General features: G+C 43.4%; 3 pseudogenes; 2 read left to right on the top strand and 1 right to left on the bottom strand.

Annotated features, from left to right (window-relative positions):
• Window positions 1–3,602: 3,602 nt before the first annotated feature.
• Window positions 3,603–4,505, bottom strand: LOC145540508 (heterogeneous nuclear ribonucleoprotein A1 pseudogene; annotated as a pseudogene).
• Window positions 4,506–7,638: 3,133 nt separating this feature from the next.
• Window positions 7,639–8,456, top strand: LOC145540717 (translationally-controlled tumor protein-like; annotated as a pseudogene).
• A 5,274-nt stretch (window positions 8,457–13,730) lies between these two features.
• Window positions 13,731–13,886, top strand: LOC145540976 (large ribosomal subunit protein eL39 pseudogene; annotated as a pseudogene).
• The last annotated feature ends 6,463 nt before the right edge of the window (window positions 13,887–20,349 follow it).

Here is a 20,349-nt window from a genome sequence, read left to right as displayed (position 1 = left end):
ACCTTGATGGAAAAGTAACTCCAAATGACCCATGCCACTAAAGAAACCATATCCTTCTTCTCACCCTAGAGGATAGGTCCATGATGGAAACTAACCTTGTCAAACATGTTCTCCTGAAAATTGGAATTTAGAAACAGTGCAGCCAAGATAGGAGATCTTGTTGGAGGTCATTCATTACACTGGTGGTGGCAGCACTCAAGTGTCAATGTGTCTCCCCCCTGATCCTAGACCCTCCATCTCTCCTTTGGTTCCAGTTTGTCCCCTAACTTACTTCTCCAGCTACCAATAAATTTTTGAGCCTCGACCACATCCCTCCAACAAATTCTCTTTTGCTGAAAACTGGCAGTGAAGGTGTCTGTTGCTTGCAGCCAAAAGGTCTAACTGCTACTCTGCCCGCTAGACCCAAATTCAAGTTCCAGTCCTATTACTTAAGAGCTGATCGTTGTCCAGGGACTGGCTGGATAGATGACCTCTCAAGAGATCCTTTGACCCTTGTGTCACCCAAGAACCACAGGGAAATGAGAGCATCAGTGGCAGGGGCTCTGAGTGCCAGTTCCTGTTCTTCCATGAAAAGGGGGCAATTCTCTCCTCTCCATAAAGCTAAGCAGCTGAGTCTGGCTAGGTGACTGACCCATGCTTGCTTCATGGGATGTTCCCACCTGGGTCTTTGAATCTTGGGGGACAATTGCAAAGACAAGAGAACAGCTGGGATAGTCACAGTGGGAACAGTGCCAGGGGCATTGTCCTCACAAGCAAGTTCCTTGGCTCCATTAGCTGCCCACCCTCCTGTTTCCTGTCCGGTTCTCCTGCTTTCTTTTTAATCCTGATATCCATCCAATGTCCTAAAAATTTCATTCCAGAGTGACTGTAGTTACATGCACCCAAAAACTCTGGTGTAGTAAGAACGATGCCCATTTTACAGAAGAGGAAATGAAAGTGGATTGGAATTTATTTACTTGACCTAGACTCTAACAGACTAGACTTTGAGCTCTTTGAGGACAGAGATTCTGTTTGATTCACCTCTGTGTCACCACCCTCCTGAACAGAGTCTGGCAATGAGCAGAAACTTCGTGCATATTTTGGAAAATGGGAAGGAAGAAAGGAAAGGAAGGAGAAAAACAGAAGGAGGGAGGAAACCAAAACATAAAAGGAAGAAAAAGGGAAAGCAGAACTCCCCGCCACCACCCCGCCACCCCTGTGAGTTCAGGCCAACTGTTAGGCTTTTAGAGATTCATTTCCAAAGACTTCAGGAAGCAGATGAAGTTTCTAGAACTGCACACCCCAAAATGGCACAATCCCAACCCTTCCCCCACCTGGGAGGACAGCAGAGTGAAAAGAAGAAAGGACAGGTTTGGGAGTCAGGTTTGGAATTTGCCCACCTGCTGGCTATATGACCTCGGAACAAACCTTAGTGTCCTGATCCAAAGATGAGCATGTGCATCTGTGATTTTAAGAGACATGAACTGCCTCCAGAACAAGGGGCTGGGATTTCACGGTGAACAGACACAGACAGAGCCCTTGCTTCCCTGGAGCTTACAGACTCATAGTGGTTGTGTTGGGGAGAACAAGAATTAATCAAATGAGTAGACAAGTAAATGGAAAATTAGCATTGTGTTAGCACTGCTTGGGTGAAATACACAGTCTATCAGGGAAATCAATGACAGTTTACAATGGGAGAATTTGGTCTAGTCCAGGCGATTGAAAAGGGTCCACGGAAATACGAAAGATGAATTAGAGGTCTAGCAGAGTGCACAGAATATGCCATGGTTAAATGATGAAAAAGAATATGGCAAGTTTGAGGAAGGGTGGGGGAAGAAATAAAAGCTCAAAAGAATCTTTTTGTAAAAAAAAAGTTTTTATTTTATTTTGGAGTATAGCCAATTAACAATACTATGATAGTTTCAGGTGCACAGCAAAGGGACGCAGCCCTACACATATGTGTATCCACTCTCTGCTAAACTTCCCTCTCATCCAGGCTGCCACATAACATTAAGCAGAGTTCTGTGTTCTATACAGTAGGATCCTGCTGGTTATCCATTTTAAATACAGTCATATGTACATGTCAATCCCAAACTTCCTAACTATCCCTTCCTCCCATCCATCCTCCACCTCCAGCAACCATAAGTTCATTCTCTAAGTCTGTGAGTCTGTTTCTGTTTTGTAAATAAGTTCATTTGTATCATTTCTTTTTAGATTCCACATCTAATGGTTGTCATACAATATTTCTCCTTCTCTGACTTACTTCACTCAGTATGACAATCTCTAGGTCTATCCATGTTGCTGCAAATGGTATTATTTCATTCTTTTTAATGGCTGAGTAATATTCCATTAAAAAACATATGTATATGTACCACGTCTTCTTTATCCATTCCTCTGCTGATGGACATTTAGGTTGCTTCCATGTCTTGGCTGTTGAAAATAGTGCTGCAGTGAACATTGGGATGCAAGAATCATTTTGGAACATATTTTTCTCCAGATATATGACCAGGAGTGGGATTGCAGGGTCAGATGGTAGCTCTAGTTTTAGTTTTTTAAGGAAACTTCATACCGTTCTCCATAGTGGCTATACTAATTTACATTCCCACCAGTGTAGGAGGGTTCCCTTCTCTCCACACCCTCTCAGGCATTTATTGTTTGTAGATTTTAAAATGATGGCTATTGTGACTGGTGTGAGGTGATATCTCAGTTTAGTTTTGATTTACATTTCTCTAGTAATTAGCAATGTTGAACATCTTTTCATGTGCCTCTTAGCCATCTATATGTCTTCTTTGGAGAAATGTCTATTTAGATATTCTGCCCATTTTTTGATGGGGTTGTTTGTTTTGATGCTATTAAGCCTCAGGAGCTGTTTGTAAATTTTGGAGACTAATCCCATGTCAGTCACATTATTTGCAAATATTTTCTCCTAGTCTGTGCACTGAGAGACCAATAGACTCTTTAAAAAAAAAAAAAGACATTTATTCAGCATCATGATCAGACTATTACATATAGCAATCAACAGCATGGGTGCAAAAGAAGAAAAATCTACATGAAAACCCTTTGTTGGAATGCTTTACACTTTCCACAGAACAGAAACTAAAATAACCTGTTATACAATTAGTCACAAGTACAGTCCTTGAGTTTTTTGCCCATACACATGCTGCTGCTGCTGCTTAGTCACTTCAGTCGTGTCCGACTCTGTGCGACCCCATAGACGGCAGCCCACCAGGCTCCCCCATCCCTGGGATTCTCCAGGCAAGAACACTGGAGTGGGTTGCCATTTCCTTCTCCAATGCATGAAAGTGAAAAGTGAAAGTGAAGTCGCTCAGTCGTGTCTGACTCTCAGCGACCCCATGGACTGCAGCCTACCAGGCTCCTCCGTTCATGGGATTTTCCAGGCAAGAGTACTGGAGTGGGCCATACACATGAGTATTGTCTAAAACATGTCTTCCTTTTAGCAGCTAGGCCCTGACACCACTGCGCTTGGCTGAGTTCACAAATCTGTTGTAACATGTAGCTTCCTTGTCCCTTCTCTGGCTCTCCTCTCCTGCTAAGCTTTGTTTCCTGGCAGTAAATAAAACCTTCTGCCACTGCCATAGCTACTGCTGCTGCTGGAACCACCATAGCCACCTTGGTTTCATGGTTTGGCAAAGTATTGGCCTCCACCACCATAGGGGCCAGAACTTCTGTCTCCAAAGTTTCCTCCTTTCATGGGTCCAAAATTTGAAGATCGATTGTTGTAATTGCCAAAATCATTGTAGCTTCCGCCACCTCCAAAATTACCAAATCATTTATAACCACCCCTGCTTGCCACCATATCTGCCACCACCACAGCTGCCACCAAAGCCACCTCAACCACTGAAGTTTCCTCTACGACCAAAGTTGTCATTCCCATTAAAACCACCTCCACAACTGCCACCAAAGTTTCCAGAACCACTTTGACCTCTCTGGTTGGATGAAGCACTATCCATCTCATGCTTAGACAGGGCTTTTCTCACTTCACAGTTGTGGCCATTCACAGTGTGGTATTTCTGAATGACAATCTTGTCTACGGAGTCATGGTCATCAAAGGTTACAAAAGCAAAGCGTCTCTTTTTGCCACTGCCTCAGTCAGTCATGATTTCAATCACTTCAATTTTCCCATACTGTCCAAAATAATCTCTCAGGTGATGTTCTTCAGTGTCTTCTTTAATACCACCAAGAAAAACCTTTTTCACAGTTTAGTGGGCACCAGGTCTTTGAGAATCTTCTCTTGAGATGGCCTGCTTTGGTTCCATCACTCTTCCATCCACCTTGTGTGGCCTTGCATTCAAGGCTGCATCCACCTCCTCCACCGTGGCCTATGTGACAAACCTGAAGCCTCTGGAGCACTTGGTGTTTGGATCCCTCATTACCACACAGTCTATGAGCATTCCCCATTGCTCAAAATGGCTCCTCAGACTTGCATCGATTGTTTCGAAGCTCAATCCTCCGATGAAGAGCTTCCGCAGCTGTTTGGGCTCTTTGAGAGAGTCTGACTTAGCCATGACGGCAATGGAGCAGGGGAAGACTTCAACGATGCTTTCTCAGCGGCATCCATGGGCAGAAAACCCAATAGACTCTTGAAGGGAGGCAAGATTAGAGAAATAGATAGGGAGCAGACCCTGCAAATGCTGAGATACCGTGGGAAGGGTTTTGATCTCTCTCCTAAGAGCAATGGAAAGCCAGTGAAGTGTTCTGAGTGGGTGAGTTAAATGATCAGATATGCATTTTGGAAAAATAACCCTGGCAATGGTGTGGAAAACAAACTGGAGGTGGATCCTAATTGATCCAGAGACTAGTTTAGGTGGCCAGGGAAGAAGTCCGGACAAGAGCTTAGACAAAAGTGGTGGCTTGGAGTGAAAGGTGAATAGACAGAGAAATTGATGTTTTTAAGATCAAGAAGGTAAAATTGAAAAAGCTCAATCAAACTTCAAAGGGTTTTGAAATGGGTATTATTCCCATTCAGGGTGGAGGGTTTTTTGTTTTGTTTTTTGCTAATTGTTTGTTTTTGTTTGGTTTTAATGATTATTGTTACTACAAATAAAATTCAATAAAACAATTTAAAAAATAAAAAAGAGAGGACTTCCCTCATGGTCCAGTGACTAAGATCTGCACTCCCAATGCAGAGGGCCTGAGTTCGATCCCTGGTCAAGAAACTAGATCCCACATGCCACAACTGAGAGTAAAAGTGTCACAGCTAAAAGATCCCACATGCTGCAGTGAAGATCTGGCAAGACCTTGCAGTCAAAGAAATAGATATCAAATATTAAAGGAAAAAGAAAAGACTCAGATAAGGATTGGATTGGGAGGAGGAATTAAGCATGATTGTCTACGTTTCTGACTCCCATAACTGGAGGGTTTGTGGTCCAGTTACTGACTTGGGGCTGGATTTGACAAGGTTTTAGACATCTTGAATTTGGTGGGCCATTTAGACAGCCCAGTGGAGGTGTTAAATGGGCATTTAGGTATATTGGTCCAGACTCAGAGATATTTGAGCTGGAGATGTGAATATGTAACCATAGTTGGTAATAATGCCCTGGACTCAGTGGGCTTGCCTGGGGAGAGAATATAGAGCAAAGATAGAAGAGGTCTGGAGCTGAAACCTGAGAAACCCAATATGTAAAGTCAGGTAAAAGAGGATAGACCTGCAAAAGATATGGAAGAATGGTCAGAGAGGTGGCAGGCAAAGGAGATAATAGACACTTGTTACCTTTACCATCCGGAACCCATTCTGTGATAGGCAGAATAATGTCTACCTCTCACCCTGTTCCTCTGGCCCAAAGATGTCCACGTCTTAATCCCTGGACTTTGTGAATATGTTACCTTACATGGTAAAAGGAACTTTGCAGATATGCTTAAGTCAAGGATTTTTAAATGGGGAAATTACCCTGGATTATCCAGATGGCTCCAGTGAAGTCACAGGGTCCTTATGTAAGGGCGGAAGGAGGGTCAGAGTCAGAAAAAGAAATGTAACAACAGAACCAGAAGTGGAAGTGATATGACCATGAGTCAAGGAATGTAGGGAGCCTCCAGGAGCTAGAAAAAGGAAGGGAAGGGATTCTCCCCAGAACCTTCTGAAGGAACACAACTCTGCCAACACCTTGATCTCAGCCTCGGAAGTCTCATTCACACCTCCGACCTCCAGAACTATAAGAGAATAATTTGTGTTGTTTGAAGCCACTGTGTTTGCGGTTTCCTGTTACTGCTATAGCAAGCCATCGGATGTTACATGCCCCCTCTTCTTCTGACAACAGTACCCCAGTTTTTCTTTGGGGAATAGCAGCCCCACTTTAAGCCTGTCTACTCCAAAGGAGCTACCTCTAAGCTGGGGCTCCAATGGTGGGGTAGGAGACCCAGCCTAAGCCAGTCTCCCATTCCAAGCCTCCCCAAGCCACATTCATCAGTCAAGATTGTGCATATGATCTCAGCCAACTCCATCAGAGCAAATCTCAGGCTTTATGCTAGGGTTGCTGGAGGAAAGAGCCTCACTCCTCTTTGCTGATTGTGAATGAGGAACAACATAGCCCTGGGAGTCATTGGGCAGCCATCTCACAGCCGGGGGAGAGAGACTGTCTGAGAACATAGTCTTTATGGCATAGTACAGCTGAGAGATGGGAAAAAAAAAGAGAGAGTAACTAGGTCTGTCTTGTCAGAGCCATGGTTTTTCCAGTTAGTCATGTATGGATATGAGAGTTGGACCATAAAGAAAGCTGAGCACCAAAGAATTGATGCTTTTGAACTGTGGTGTTGGAGAAGACTCTTGAGAGTTCCTTGGACTACAAGGAGATCAAAGTAGTCAATCTTCAAGGAAATCAGTCCTGAATATTCATTGGAAGGACTGATGCTGAAGATGAAGCTCCAATACTTTGGCCACCAGATGCAAAGAACTGACTCATTGGAAAAGACCCTGATGCTGGGAAAGATTGAAGGCAGGAGAAGGGGATGACAGGGGACGAGATGGTTGGATGGCATCACCAACTCGATGGACTTGAGTTTGAGCAAGCTCTGGGAGTTGGTGATGCACAAGGAAGCCTGGCGTGCTGCAGTCCATGGGGTCGCAAAGAGTTGGACACAACTGAGCAACTGAACTGAACTGAATTGAACCAGGTTCTAACACAGGGCTGTTATTTATCTGGTACTCATTGGAATGGCTGATTATTGTTGAAATATTTCTGTTGGGAAGTAAATGCTTCCCAGAAACCCCTGGGGATAGGAATCATTCCCCCACTTTCTCCTAGTCACCTTTCTGGAACCCGTGAACTTCCCTATGATCCAGTAACTGAAGAGTTAATGCTTGGTCTAGCAGGGGACTTCCTGGACACCTCCTCTGACATCTGTTCAATGACAATGCAATGCCAATTGTTAAGTATTTTAAATGTGGCTTCTCTCTCTATACTATTGTTTGAATCCCTCTATTTAACTGAGTCAAAACATGTAATCTTGGACTCTTCTTTTGATGTTGCTGTTGAAGCCAGTAGAAGTCAAAGTTTCTGTCACTTGATAATCAAAAGAGATCCCACACTTTTCTCCTCCCACCCCCTCCCCACCCCCAAGCACCACTCTGGCTGCACAGTGCTTACTCTGAGCTCCGGGCTCCTGGGAAGCTAGCACCGAAGTCATGTCTCTTCAGTTGCCATCATGATCATCTACTGGGACCGCATCAGCCCTCATGAGATGTTCTCCAATATCTACAAGATCTGGGAGGTCGCAGAGGGCTGTGCCTGGAGGTGAAGGGGAAGGTGATCAACAGGACAAAGGGTTAACATCGATGAATCACTCATTGGTGGAAATGCTTGCTCTGAAGGCTTGGAAGGCTAAGGTACTGAAAGCACAGTAATGATTCATGTCGATATTGTCATGAACCATCACTTGCAGGAAACCACCTTTACGAAAGAAGCCTACAAGAAGTACATCAAAGATGACATGAAGTCAATCAAAGGGAAACTTGAAGAACAGAGACCAGAAAGAGTAAAACCGTTTATATGACAGGAGCTGCAGAATAAATCAAGTGCATCCTTGCTGACTTCAAAACCTATCAGTTCTTGGGACTTGCCTGGTGGTCCAGTGGTTAAGAATCCACCTGCCAATGCAAGGGTCATGAGTTCAATCCCTGCTCCGGGAAGATCCCACATGCCACAACTACTCAGTAGGAGCTCAAGACCCTGCAAACTGCAACTACTAAAGCCAGAGCACTTACCGCCTGTGCTCAGCAACAAGAGAAGCCGCTGCAATGAGAAGCCAGCACACCACAATGAAGAGTAGACCCCGAGTACAGCAATGAAGACCCAGCACAGCACATAAATAAATAAACAAACTTTTAAAAATTGTCCATTTTTTATCGGCGAAAACATGAATCTAGATGGTGTGGTTTCTCTGTTGAACTACCATGAAGATGGTGTGACACCCTCCCCCCCATATATGATTTTAAGAATGGCTTACAAGTGGGAAAATGTTAACAAACTTGGCAGTGACTTTGGAGCCATCACTTGTTGTCAAAACTGACCGGCTGCTGCTTTTCATCCACAAAACACTGAGACTGATGTCATCTTGAGGTCTTCATCTATTTTGATGCTGATTTGTTTGGAGTGGAGGCATTGTTTTTAGGGGGAAAAATATGTCATGTAGTTTGTCTAAAATAAAATGTATATAAACTCAAAAGGGAGAGAGAGAGATCCCACAAACACCAGGTCACAGAAGCCAGGGGATGAGAGTTTTAAGAAGAAAAGAATGCTTAACAGAGTCAAATGCTGAGAAGTCAAGTGGGAACCCTGACACCACGTAAATGTGTGAACCATCTGAGCCCAAGGCAAGTGCTCCATATGAAATGGCCCCTCTCCCCTCGTGTCACCCACAGCTCCACTCAACAATATCCATACAGGTTAGATTTAGCTGCATGTAACAGAAAATCCAAAGTAACAGAAACTTAAACAAGAGACAATTGTGTTTCTCTGTCAAATAAAAGTGGTCCAGAAGTAGGCAGAAGAGGGCAGAAATAGTGTACACCACCAATAGCATGGACCCAGGCTCTTCCCATCATTCTGTTCTACCATCATGGCTGAGAGCTTCCATTTTCAAGGTCACTGCAAGGCCAAATACAGCTGTTGGAGCATCAGATTCCAGGCGAGAAGAGAAAGGAGGGAAAAGCAAAAGAGGCTCCCCTGACTGAGTCAATCCCTTGAAGTAACATCTCCAGAAGTCCTTTCAACTCTTCCACTTATACCTCATTGGCCGAAACTTAGTCAGAAGGTTGGTTCTGAAGAGTTCTAATAAAGAATCAAATTTCAAAAAAATAGAAGGCTGGCTCCCCGTAGCAGTAAGGAAATGTAGTCTTTGTTTCTTTTTTTTACTACTTTTTTATTTCAAGATTTATTTATCTATTTTTGACTGTGCTGGGTTTTCACTGCTGCTCTCTGGCTTTCTCTAGTTGCAGCAAGTGGGGACTACTCTCTATATTTTCAATACCCGGGCTTCTCATTGCAGTGGCTTCAGAGCATGGGCTCTAGGCACAAAAGCTTCAGTGAAAATCACTCAGTTGTGTCTGACTCTTTGTGACCCCATGGACTATACAGTCCATGGAATTATCTAGGCCAGAACACTGGAGTGGGTAGCCTTTTCCTTCTCCAGGGCCTCTTCCCGACCCAGGGATCGAACCGGAGTCTCCTGCATTGCAGGTGGATTCTTTATCAACTGAGCTATCAGAGAAGCCCAAGAGCTTCAGTAGTTGCAGCATATGGTCTCAGTAGTTGTGCCATATGGGCTTCGTTGCCAGGTAGCATGTGAGAATCCTCCCAGATCAGTGTTTCCTGCATTGGCAAGTGGATTCCCAACCACTGGACCACTGGTGAAGCCCTGTAAGTGTAGTCTCTAAGCTGGATGCTTCGTTACTTCAAATAAAATAGGGGTTCTTCTGTTTTGTACTAGGGAGAGAATAGATGTTAGGTAACTAGCAGTGTTACTGCTCACATTCGATGGCACATATAATTGTTCTTGACAGATTACCAAATGGTATTGTCTCTGTTGTCTTCCCCTTGCCGTTTAACACATCTATGCAATAGTAGTCATCATCTCCATTTACAGTTGGAGAAACTGAGGTTCATACATAGGCAGTCAGTTACCTAAGGCCAAACCACTAGTGATGACAGAACTGGGAGACAAATCCAGATCTAACACCAAGGCCAGAGTTCTTCCCCATGCCCCATCTTGCTTTCCTCAACAATTTTTGGCCACTACTGCAATTAAAATTCAGTTGTTGTGAAACATCCATAATATTGCAGGCCATGGAATCAACTATAAACAATGAAACAATGGGATGTTAGGATTGACATATGTACACTGTGTGCGTGTATGCTGAGTTGTGTCTAACTTCAGCCATATCTGACTCTTTGCAACCCTAGGGACTGTAGCCCGCCAGGCTCTTCTGTCTGTGGAATTCTCTAGGCAAGAATACTGGAGTGGGTCACCATGCCCTCCTCCAGGGGATCTTCCTGACCCAGAGATCGAACCTGGGTCTTCTGCACTGCAGGCAGATTCTTTACTGCTGAGCCACTGGGGAAGCCCCGACATATACACAGTGCTATGTGTAAAACAAATAGCTAGTGGGAATCTGCAGTATAGCACAGGGAGCTCAGATCGGTGCTCTGTGATGATCTAGAGGGGTGGGATGAGAGTGGGTGGGAGGAAGTTTCAAGAGGACGGGAATATATTTGTACATATAACTGATTCACTTTATAGTACAGCGGAAACTAACACACGGGCAGATGGAGAAGAGGACGTCAGAGGATGAGATGGTTGGATGGCATCACTGATGCAATGGACATGAACTTGGGCAAACTTCAGGAGATGGTGAGGGATGTGGAGGCCTGGTGTGCTGCAGTCCATAGGGTCGCAAAGAGTTGGACATGATTGGGCAACTGAACAACAAAAATAGATAAGCAACAAGGACCTACTGTATGACACAAGGAACTATATACGTTATCTTATAATAACTTATAATGGAAAATAACATATATATATGTATATATATATATATATACGTGTATATATATATATATATATATATATATATGAATCACTTTGCTTATACCTGAAATTAATACAACATTGTAAATCAACTATACTTCAATTAAAAAAAATTTTTTTTAAGAAAGAAACAGTGGGGACTTCTCTAGTGGCACAGTGGATAAGAATCAACCTGCCAGCACAGGAGACATGTGTTCAAACCCTGGTCTGGGAAGATTCCACATGCTGCAGAGTAACTAAGCCCATGCACCACAACTACTGAAGCCTGCACACTCTAGGGCCCACAAGCCACAACTAATGAGACCCTGTGCCGCAACTACTGAAGTCCATGCACCTAGAGCCTGCATTCTGCAACAAGAGAAGCCATGGTGATGAGAAGCCCATGAATCGTAACTAGAGAGTAGCCCCCGCAGCAACGAAGACCCAGCACAGCCAAAAATAAAGAAACAATGAACTACAGAAAGCAGTTATCATCTCCTCTATCACAAGCCTCCCCCTCCCTCTCCTCAGGGCCCACGAGGTACATAATAAGTGTGTACCCGTGGGCACTATAAGTTATTGCCGTCTATGGACAACCCCCAGTCTAGGGCAACATTGGTGCCAATTGAGGGGATGAGGTAAGGTATCAGCTATTAATCTGAGGAGAGACAGGCTTCCTGTCATCCAGGATCAAGCAATGATGCATCCTATCAAATTATTCTCTTCCTAGGAGAGAGAAAAGAACCGACACTTACTACAGCCATTTTACAAATAAGGAAACTGAGGCTGGGGAGGCTAAGTGATTCACCTAAGATTACACAGCCAGTAACAGAGCTGAGATTCGAAAGATTCATAGCATTTGCTGATTTCGGTGGTGTAAATACCCAGTCAAACTACCAATGTGATGTCTCTGAACACAAAGTTGGGAAGAGATGCTCCCGGTGGACTCTCACAAGCCAGATGACCTGGCTTTAGCTCTGAGAAGCAAGCATAACACGCCATTACATTTTTAGCACGTCTGCCATTTTGCTACAGTGTGAGGGCAAAGACTTCTTTTGTTGCTCCCACAGCACATGGCAGAGGGCTACCGAAAGGCAATCACTAAAGGTTGGGAAATGAAAGAAGGATATTCCTTCTCTTTCACGAGGCCACATTGCTTCAGACAGTCACATTTAGCAAGAATATCACGTGTACAGGATTTTAGTGACTCAGCCCTTTCACACACAGTAACTCAAGCAGAGTTTGTCGACTCCACAGCAGGCAACCCCACCTTGAACATGATGAACCCACTGTGAGAGAAGCTCCTGTGGAAGTCTGAATTTCTCTCATTTCACCCCACTTCTTCCTACCCTATCCTCCCATTTTTCCAAGTGGTATGTGTGTGTGTGTGTGTTCACATAAAATGTACTATTGACGCCATTTTTAAGTGTATAGTTTAGTGGCATTATGTATATTTCCACTGTTGTTCAATGATCACCACCATCCATCTCTAAAACTTTTTTATCTTCCCAGACTGAACCTTCATAGTCACCAAATGATCACTCCCCATTCCTCTCTCCCCCAACCCTGATAACCACCATTCTACTTTCTGTTTCTATGAATTTACTGCCCTAGGCACCTTATACAAGTGGAATCAAACACTATTCATATTTTTGTGACTGGCTTATTTCACTTATCGTAATGTCCTTGAGGTTCATTCATACTGTAGCATGTAGCCTACTTTTTAAGGCTGAATAATATCCCCTGGATTTTGTTTATCCATTCGTCTCTTGATGGACACTTCGGTTGCTTCCACAGTTGGCTATTCTGAATACTGCTGCTATGAACCTTGGTATTAAAGTTCCTGCTTTCAGTTCCTTTGGGTATATAACCAGAAGTGGAATTATGAGGCCATAGGGTAATTCTGTGTTTAAGTTTTTGAGGAACTTCATGCTGTTTTCCATAGCAACTGGGCTATTTTACATTCCAACCAGCAGTGCACAAGGATTCCATTTTTCCACAGCCTTGCCAACTCTTGCTATCCTCTGTTTCCATGTCATCTTGGTCTTGATGTGTGTTACCCTGATGGTTAGTGATGCTGAGCATTTTTTCATATGCTCATTGGCCATCTGTATATCTCTTTTGGAGAACTGTCTATTCAAGTCCTTTACCTGTCTCCTAAATGGCTTGTTAGTTTTTTATTGTTGAGCTGTAGAAACTCTTTATATATTCTGTATATTGCTCCCTCATCAGATATGTGATTTGCAAATAATTTCTCCCATTCAATGGGTTGCCTTTTATTTTTTTAAGACAGACCCTGTGAAAAGAGTCACTTTCTTTTTTTTTAATATTTATTTATTTGGCTGCACCAGGTCTTAGTTGCAGCACTCAGGATCTTTGATCTTCCTTGTGGCATGTGGGTTCTTTTATTCATAGTTACAGCATACAGGATCTGTTAGTTGTGGCATTTGAACTCTTAATTGCATGTGGGACCAGGGATCAAACCAGGGCCCCCTGCATTAGGAGCAGAGAGTCTCAAACCACTGGACCACCAGGCAGTTCTCATGGGTTGCCTTTTAACTCTGTTGATAGTGTCCTTTAATGCCCCGTCCTTTCTTTTAGTGAACTGATTCATCATTTCCTTCCAAAGGCCAAAACCCCTGACTCATGTATGTGGCAGTTCTTAAAAACCTCTCTGAGCTCCTCTTTTCTCTTTTCTGCCATCCTATGTACCATTGAATTTGCTCTTCACCATGTCTTCTTACAAGACTTTCAGGATCAAGCGATTCCTGGCCAGGAAACAAAAGCAGAATCGTCCCATTTCTCAATGGATTCGAATGAAAACTAGTAATAATACCAGGTACAACTCCAAGAGAAGACACAGGAGAAGAACCAAGCTGGGTCTGTAAGAAGCCTCACATATGAAGTGGCACACGTTTATGCTGTGTTAAGGTCACTCACATGTTAACCAACCAGATCATGGTATTGAGCGCATCACTACTGTCTGAACAGCTTATGGGAGAGACGGAATGCTTGGCTCCTGACGGTTCATGTTTCCTCACTAGCAGTCTCTGTGGTTCAATAACAAATACGTGAAAACTTTTTGGACCAAAGGAAAAAAAAAAAAACCCTTTCTGAATGTATTTTAGAATGACCTGGACATTTAAGTAAAAAGAAAGTCAGACTAATCACACTCTGTTCCTCTTGTTAAAAAACAAAATTTAACTAAGTAGATTTTAAAGATCTCATTGGCTTTATTCAATAATTCATGAGTCAGGCCACATCCCATCTAATAGACAAAAAGGAGCAGTACAAAATGAAAGATTTTTATTGGTAAAAAGGAGTGAGGACAAGGAAGATTTACTAACAAAAAACTGACTGGTAGTGGCAAGTTCATCTTCCTTTAGGAGCCAGGGAAGGCAGGGGTATATGAGGCTGATGACCTCGCTAAATTAGGTGATTTCAAATGGACTGGTTTAAGATTCCATCAACTGGGAGAAGCTAAAACTGCAATCAAGTTAGGTATCAGGTCTTGGTTTTGTGACTTGGGGTTTAGCATAAGTGACTCCATTTTGGCCCTGTTGTCTTGTTTTTAACACTCTTTCACAGTTTCACAATTCTATGGAAAATTCATATACAATATGAAAGTTCATATGCAATATGAACTTCACAAAAAGGAGCCAGGGAAAAGCGGTCGTGGGCAAGAGTGGAAAAGGAGGCTGTGGAGCACAACACACTCTATCAGGGCAGACATGGCCTTTACTAAGTATTTATTTTATGCCAGGAACTGCTCTAAGCAGCTTTAAATCCTCAAAATCACACTATTACATTCACAGCAAAATTACTCCCATCTTACAGATGAAGAAACAGAGGCAGAAATTGAACCCTGGCCATGTGGACCCCACAGGGACTTCCCTTGTGGCTCAACGGGTAAAGAATCCACCTGCAATGAGGAAGACCTGGGTTGCAATCCCTGGGTTGGGAAGATCCCCTGGAGAAGGGAAAGGCTACCCACTCCAGTATTCTGGCCTGGAGAATTCCATGGACAGAGGAGCCTGGGAGGCTACAGTCCATGGGGTCACAAAGAGCCGGACATGACTGAACAACTAACAAACTCAAATGACTAAAGAGAACATGATACAACCCCATTAGTAGAAAGAAAGAAAGTGAAAGTTGCTCAGTCACGTCCAACTCTTTGCAACCCCATGGGCTATACAGTCCATGGAATTTTCCAGGCCAGAATACTAGAGTGAGTAGCCTTTCCCTTTTCCAGAGGATCTTCCCAACCCAGGGATCGAACCCAGGTGTCCCGAATTGCAGGCAGATTCTTTACCAGCTGAGTCACAAGGGAAGCCCGAGAATACTGCCCACTAGTAATCTGAGAGAAATTCAGACTAAAAACAAGATTTTACTTTATACTTAACAGCAGTTTGAAAGTTGGACAATGCCAAGTGTGAGTAAACATTTAGGGAAATAGAAACTCTCCTGTAACCATGGGTGGGTGAATAGCGTGGTGAGGCCATACCAGAAGTGACTTGGCAGCTCTTCACCCAGTTAGGTATTGGTGTAGCTTATGACCTAGCACCAGTTATGACCTAGCTATTCCCTGGGTATACATTCCAGGGAAATTCTTACACTGGTTTATAGGGGAACATCTATCTGGAAGCCTCTCCTCAAATCATTGTTTGCAGAAAAAGGAGTTTTTCTAGGAGTAACCTAAATGTCCTTACACTTAAGAGTAACCTAAGTGTCCATTGTCAGGGGAACAGGTAAGAAAAATGTAGAGTCACCTGATGGAGGAGGGCCAGGCAGATGTTTGCATCAATGAGCCAGATACACGCACTTCAACAAGGTTACATCATAAAAGCAATGCTGAGGACTTCCCTAGTGGCCCAGTGGTTGAGAATCTGCCTGCCAATGCAGGGGACATGGGTTGGATTTCTAGCCCAGGAGATTCCACATGCCTCAGGGCAACTAAGCCCCTGTGCCACAACTACTGAAGCCACCAAAATGAGAGATTCCATGCACCACAACTAGAGAGTACCCCTTGCTCACGGCAACTAGAGAAGACTGCATGCAGCAATAGAGACCCAGTGCAGCCAAAAAAGTAAATTTAAGAGAAAACAATGCTGATTGGGGAAAAAAAACAAAAACCTAGCCCAATTTATGTAAATCATGCCTTTTATGTAAATTTAAAATCAACATGCATGGAAAAAAACACTACATTTTCAAAGGGAACATAAAAGTCAAAGATATGTATTGCCCACACTAGAACTATTGTGGGGGTTGGGCCTGAAGAATGGTGATAAAGGAAAATGACATGCATTCAGATGGAAAAGTGGACCAGGGAAGCATCTTGCAAAAATGGGGGTGAGAAAAGGGATCTATGCATCTCAGTTCTACCAAGGTATTGCTATGTGACCTTGGATAAGTCATTTCATTCCTTGATACTTCTTTTTCTTATCGGGAAAATAGGAAGATATGAGCTTTTACATCATATGTCATGAAGGATGTAGACAGAGGAAGTCAGCGCAGCAGAATGGAAAGTGCATGGCCTTTGGATGAGACCCAGATGATCACTGAGTGGCTTTGGGGAAGCACTTGACTCTCTCAGATTCTATTTTAAATGAACTGGTTGATACAGGCTTCACTGAGAAGGGGACATTTGAGCAAAGTCTTGTAGGAGGCGATGGAATGAGCTATACAGAAATCTGGGGGGGAAAGTAATTCAAGCAGAGGAAAGAGTCAGTTCCATCCATAGGTAAGGCCTTGACTTTCCCTCCACAGTGCCGGCCACATGGTCTGTGCTCAGCAGCTGCTGACTGTTCACTCACCCTTTTCCCTCCTCCTGCAGAGATATCAGGATCCAGGTCACCTTCTAGCTCCAGTGACAATGGCACTCTGGCTTCAGAAGCTCTTTGGAACACTGCATTCAGTGCAGGAGTGCACTCCCTGACTGACTACAGGAGCCTCAGCCCAGGAAAGTCATCCCTACTGGGGCTTCCACCTGCTTAGGGAGCACAGAAACCCCAAAGGAGAAAGGCAGGGACCTCACCACCTACTCTTCCCTTCATGAGATCCCTACCCCAGCATTCATCAAAGCTAGGACGGTGCCTAGAGCGGCTTGGGCCAGGGAGCAGTCACATGAGGAGAGGAGAAAAAGGAAGGGACCCATATTTATTCAGGCAGATCTGGGTTTGAACATTATTCTGCCACTGAGTAGCTCAGGTACCTTACACATCACTGAATCCCTCTGAGCCTCAATTTCCCCATCTAGAAAATGGACATGAAAATAAATCTATACAGCGGTTGTGAGGACTCAGTGAGATAAGATCTGTGAAAGTGGCAAGCAAGTATCTGGGCCTCACAAAAAGTAGGCCCCTTCCTTTTGTGACAAGTAGTTGGGAGACTTCCACTGTCTTGTTCAGTCAGCTTGGATCCTTATTTATTTTGTTCATTTCTATGGGGATTGAATTGAATCACCTACCTTTCAAGGAGGGTGTGAGTTTACAGTGAGATATTAGATTAAAAACTGCTTAGCATAGCTACTGGACCAAAATAGGTACTCTATAGGTGTTTGTTGGTTACCTGGATGGATGGGTGAATGGAGACATGTATAAGTAGATGGATGGATGGACAAATGGACAGATGACTGGGTAGATGGGAGGACAGTTTACTGGTAATATGTCAGGGGTCTTAGGAAGCATCACTATGAACAAAGCTAGTGGAGGTAATGGAATTCCAGTTAAGCCATTTCAAATCCTAAAAGATGATGCTGTGAAAGTGCTGCAGTCAATATGTCAGCAAATTGGGAAAACTCAGCAGTGGCCACAAGACTGGAAAAGGTCAGTTTTCATTCCAGTCTCAAAGAAGGGCAATGCCAAAGAATGTTCAAACTACCACACAATTGCACTCATCTCACACGCTAGCAAAGTAATGCTCAAAATTCTCCAAGCCAGGCCTCAACAGTGTGTGAACCATGAACTTCCAGATGTTCAAGCTGGATTTAGAAAAGGCAGAGGAACTAGAGATCAAATTGCCAACATCCATTGTATCATAGAAAAAGCAAGAGAATTCCAGAAAAACATCTACTTCTGCTTCATTGACTACGCTAAAGTCTTTGATGGTGTGGATCACAACAAACTGTGGAAAATTCTTCAGGAGATGAGAATACCAGACCACCTTACTTGCCTCCTGAGAAATCTGTATGCAGGTCAAGAAGCAACAGTTAGAACCATACATGAAACAACAGACTGGTTCAAAATTGGGAAAGGAACATGTCAAGGCTGTATATTGTCACCCCGCTTATTTAACTTATATGCAGGGTACATCATGCGAAATGCTGGGCTGGAGGAAGCACAAGCTGGAATCCAGATTTCCGGGAGAAATATCAATAACCTCAGATATGCAGATGACACCACCCTTATGGAAGAAAGTGAAGAACTAAAGACCCTCCTGATGAAAGTGAAAGAGGAGAGTGAAAAAGTTGGCTTAAAACTCAACATTCAGAAACTAAGATCATGGCATCTGGTCCCATCACTTCATGGCAAATAGATTGGGAAACAGTGACAGGCTTTATTTTCTTGGCCTCCAAAATCACTGTAGATGGTAACTGTAGCCATGAAATTAAAAGACACCTGCTCCTTGGAAGAAAAGTTATGACCAACCTAGACAGCATATTAAAAAGCAGAGACATTACTTGGCCAACAAAGGTTCATCTAGTCAAAGCTATGGTTTTTCCAGTAGTCATGTATGGATGTGAGAGTTGGACTCTAAAGAAAGCTGAGCGCCAAAGAATTGATGCTTTTGAACTGTGGTGTTGGAGAGGACTCTCGAGAGTCCCTTGGACTGCAAGGAGATCCAACCAGTCCTTCCTAAAGGAGATCAGTCCTGAATATTAATTGGAAGAACTGATGCCGAAGCTGAAACTCTAATACTTTGGCCATCTGATGGGAAGAACTGACTCATTTGCAAAGACCCTGATTCTGGGAAAGATTGAAGGCAGGAGGAGAAGGGGATGACAGAGGATGAGACGGTTGGATGGCATCACTGACTCCATGGACATGAGTTTGAGCAAGCTTTGGGAGTTGGTGATGGATGGGGAAGCCTGGAATGCTGCAGTCCATGGGGTCACAAAGAGTCAGATATGACTGAGCGACTGAACTGAACTAAAATATATATGTCAGGGGAATCTTGATTTGTATTACAGAAATACAAAGTCTTCAAAAAACAAGTGTTTTACAAGAGAGTTTTATTATATCTGCTTGTGGCCTCAGGTCTTAAGTGCAGATATAAGAGAGATGAGCAAAAATAGGCACAGCTGTGCCCAGTTCTAGTCACTGTAGCCTGCCCTTACTACTCTAGTGTCTATGACTCATCTGGATGAGGTAAGAGGCCAGGTCTTCCCTGAGCCAACATTCTCTGAGATCACTGGTAACTCCCTGGGGTCAAGGCTGAGATCAGGGGAAAATGCAGGGTGAGGACTTCTTGATGTGCAACATGGCTTGAAAATCCTGATTGGTGATGTTTCATTGAAAGAATTACAACTCAGCTTTTTCCATAACCCTGTTACCATTGCAATAAATGCATTCCACACTATGTAATTTCTACAGTCACATAGCCCCTCTGAGCTTCATGTTCCTCTCTGTAAGATGAAGGAATTGGACCCTCCCACCTCCAAAAATTCTGATTATCTGAAAATCCTTGACATCTTTTTAAAAATATAGATATATTAATAGAACTTTGGGGAAATATACATTAAATTCCTTTCTTAGGTGTCCCTAGAGAGTCTTTTTAAACTCTCTCACAATAAGTGCATCTATGTTTCAGTGTGTGTTCATGTTACACCCTGGGGAAGCAGGATGCCTTTTAGATAGAGCTCATTCTAGACCTTGAGTGAGAAATGTGGATACACTGATGATTAAGAATCATTTCCTTCAACTATACATCAATCTTTTAAAAAAAAAAAAAAAAAAAGAGATTCAGTTACTGTCCCCAGGGTAGGAAAGAATACATTGAAATGGATAAACTTCAATGGTTGTTAAGGTATAAAAAAAAATTGCACCCTGTTAGACCTAAAGTGCTGCTAGGTCAGTTAACTCATCTGGAGGAATTCAGGAAGGCTGCCTGGAGGAGGCGTTCTGGGCTAGGTCAAAAAGAGAGAAAGTGTCTAAGAAGGTGACAACCAGGCAGAAGCCACGAGCGGTCGGTGGGGGAAGGTGATTGTGTTCAGAGTATGAGCTAATTATCAACAGGGTCATAGCATGAGCTACAATCTAAAATACTCCACCACTCGCCTGAGCCTTGGTGGGAGTGAGATCCTGGCTTCTGTGTTGGAGCAACTTTCTGTGAAAAGCAAGGGGGCAATCACAA

This window comes from Giraffa tippelskirchi, chromosome 3 (genome assembly GCF_054371585.1).
Source record: "Giraffa tippelskirchi isolate mGirTip1 chromosome 3, T2T-mGirTip1v1.2.pri, whole genome shotgun sequence".
Lineage (NCBI taxonomy): Eukaryota > Metazoa > Chordata > Mammalia > Artiodactyla > Giraffidae > Giraffa > Giraffa tippelskirchi.
This window is presented reverse-complemented; position numbering and strand designations above follow the sequence as displayed.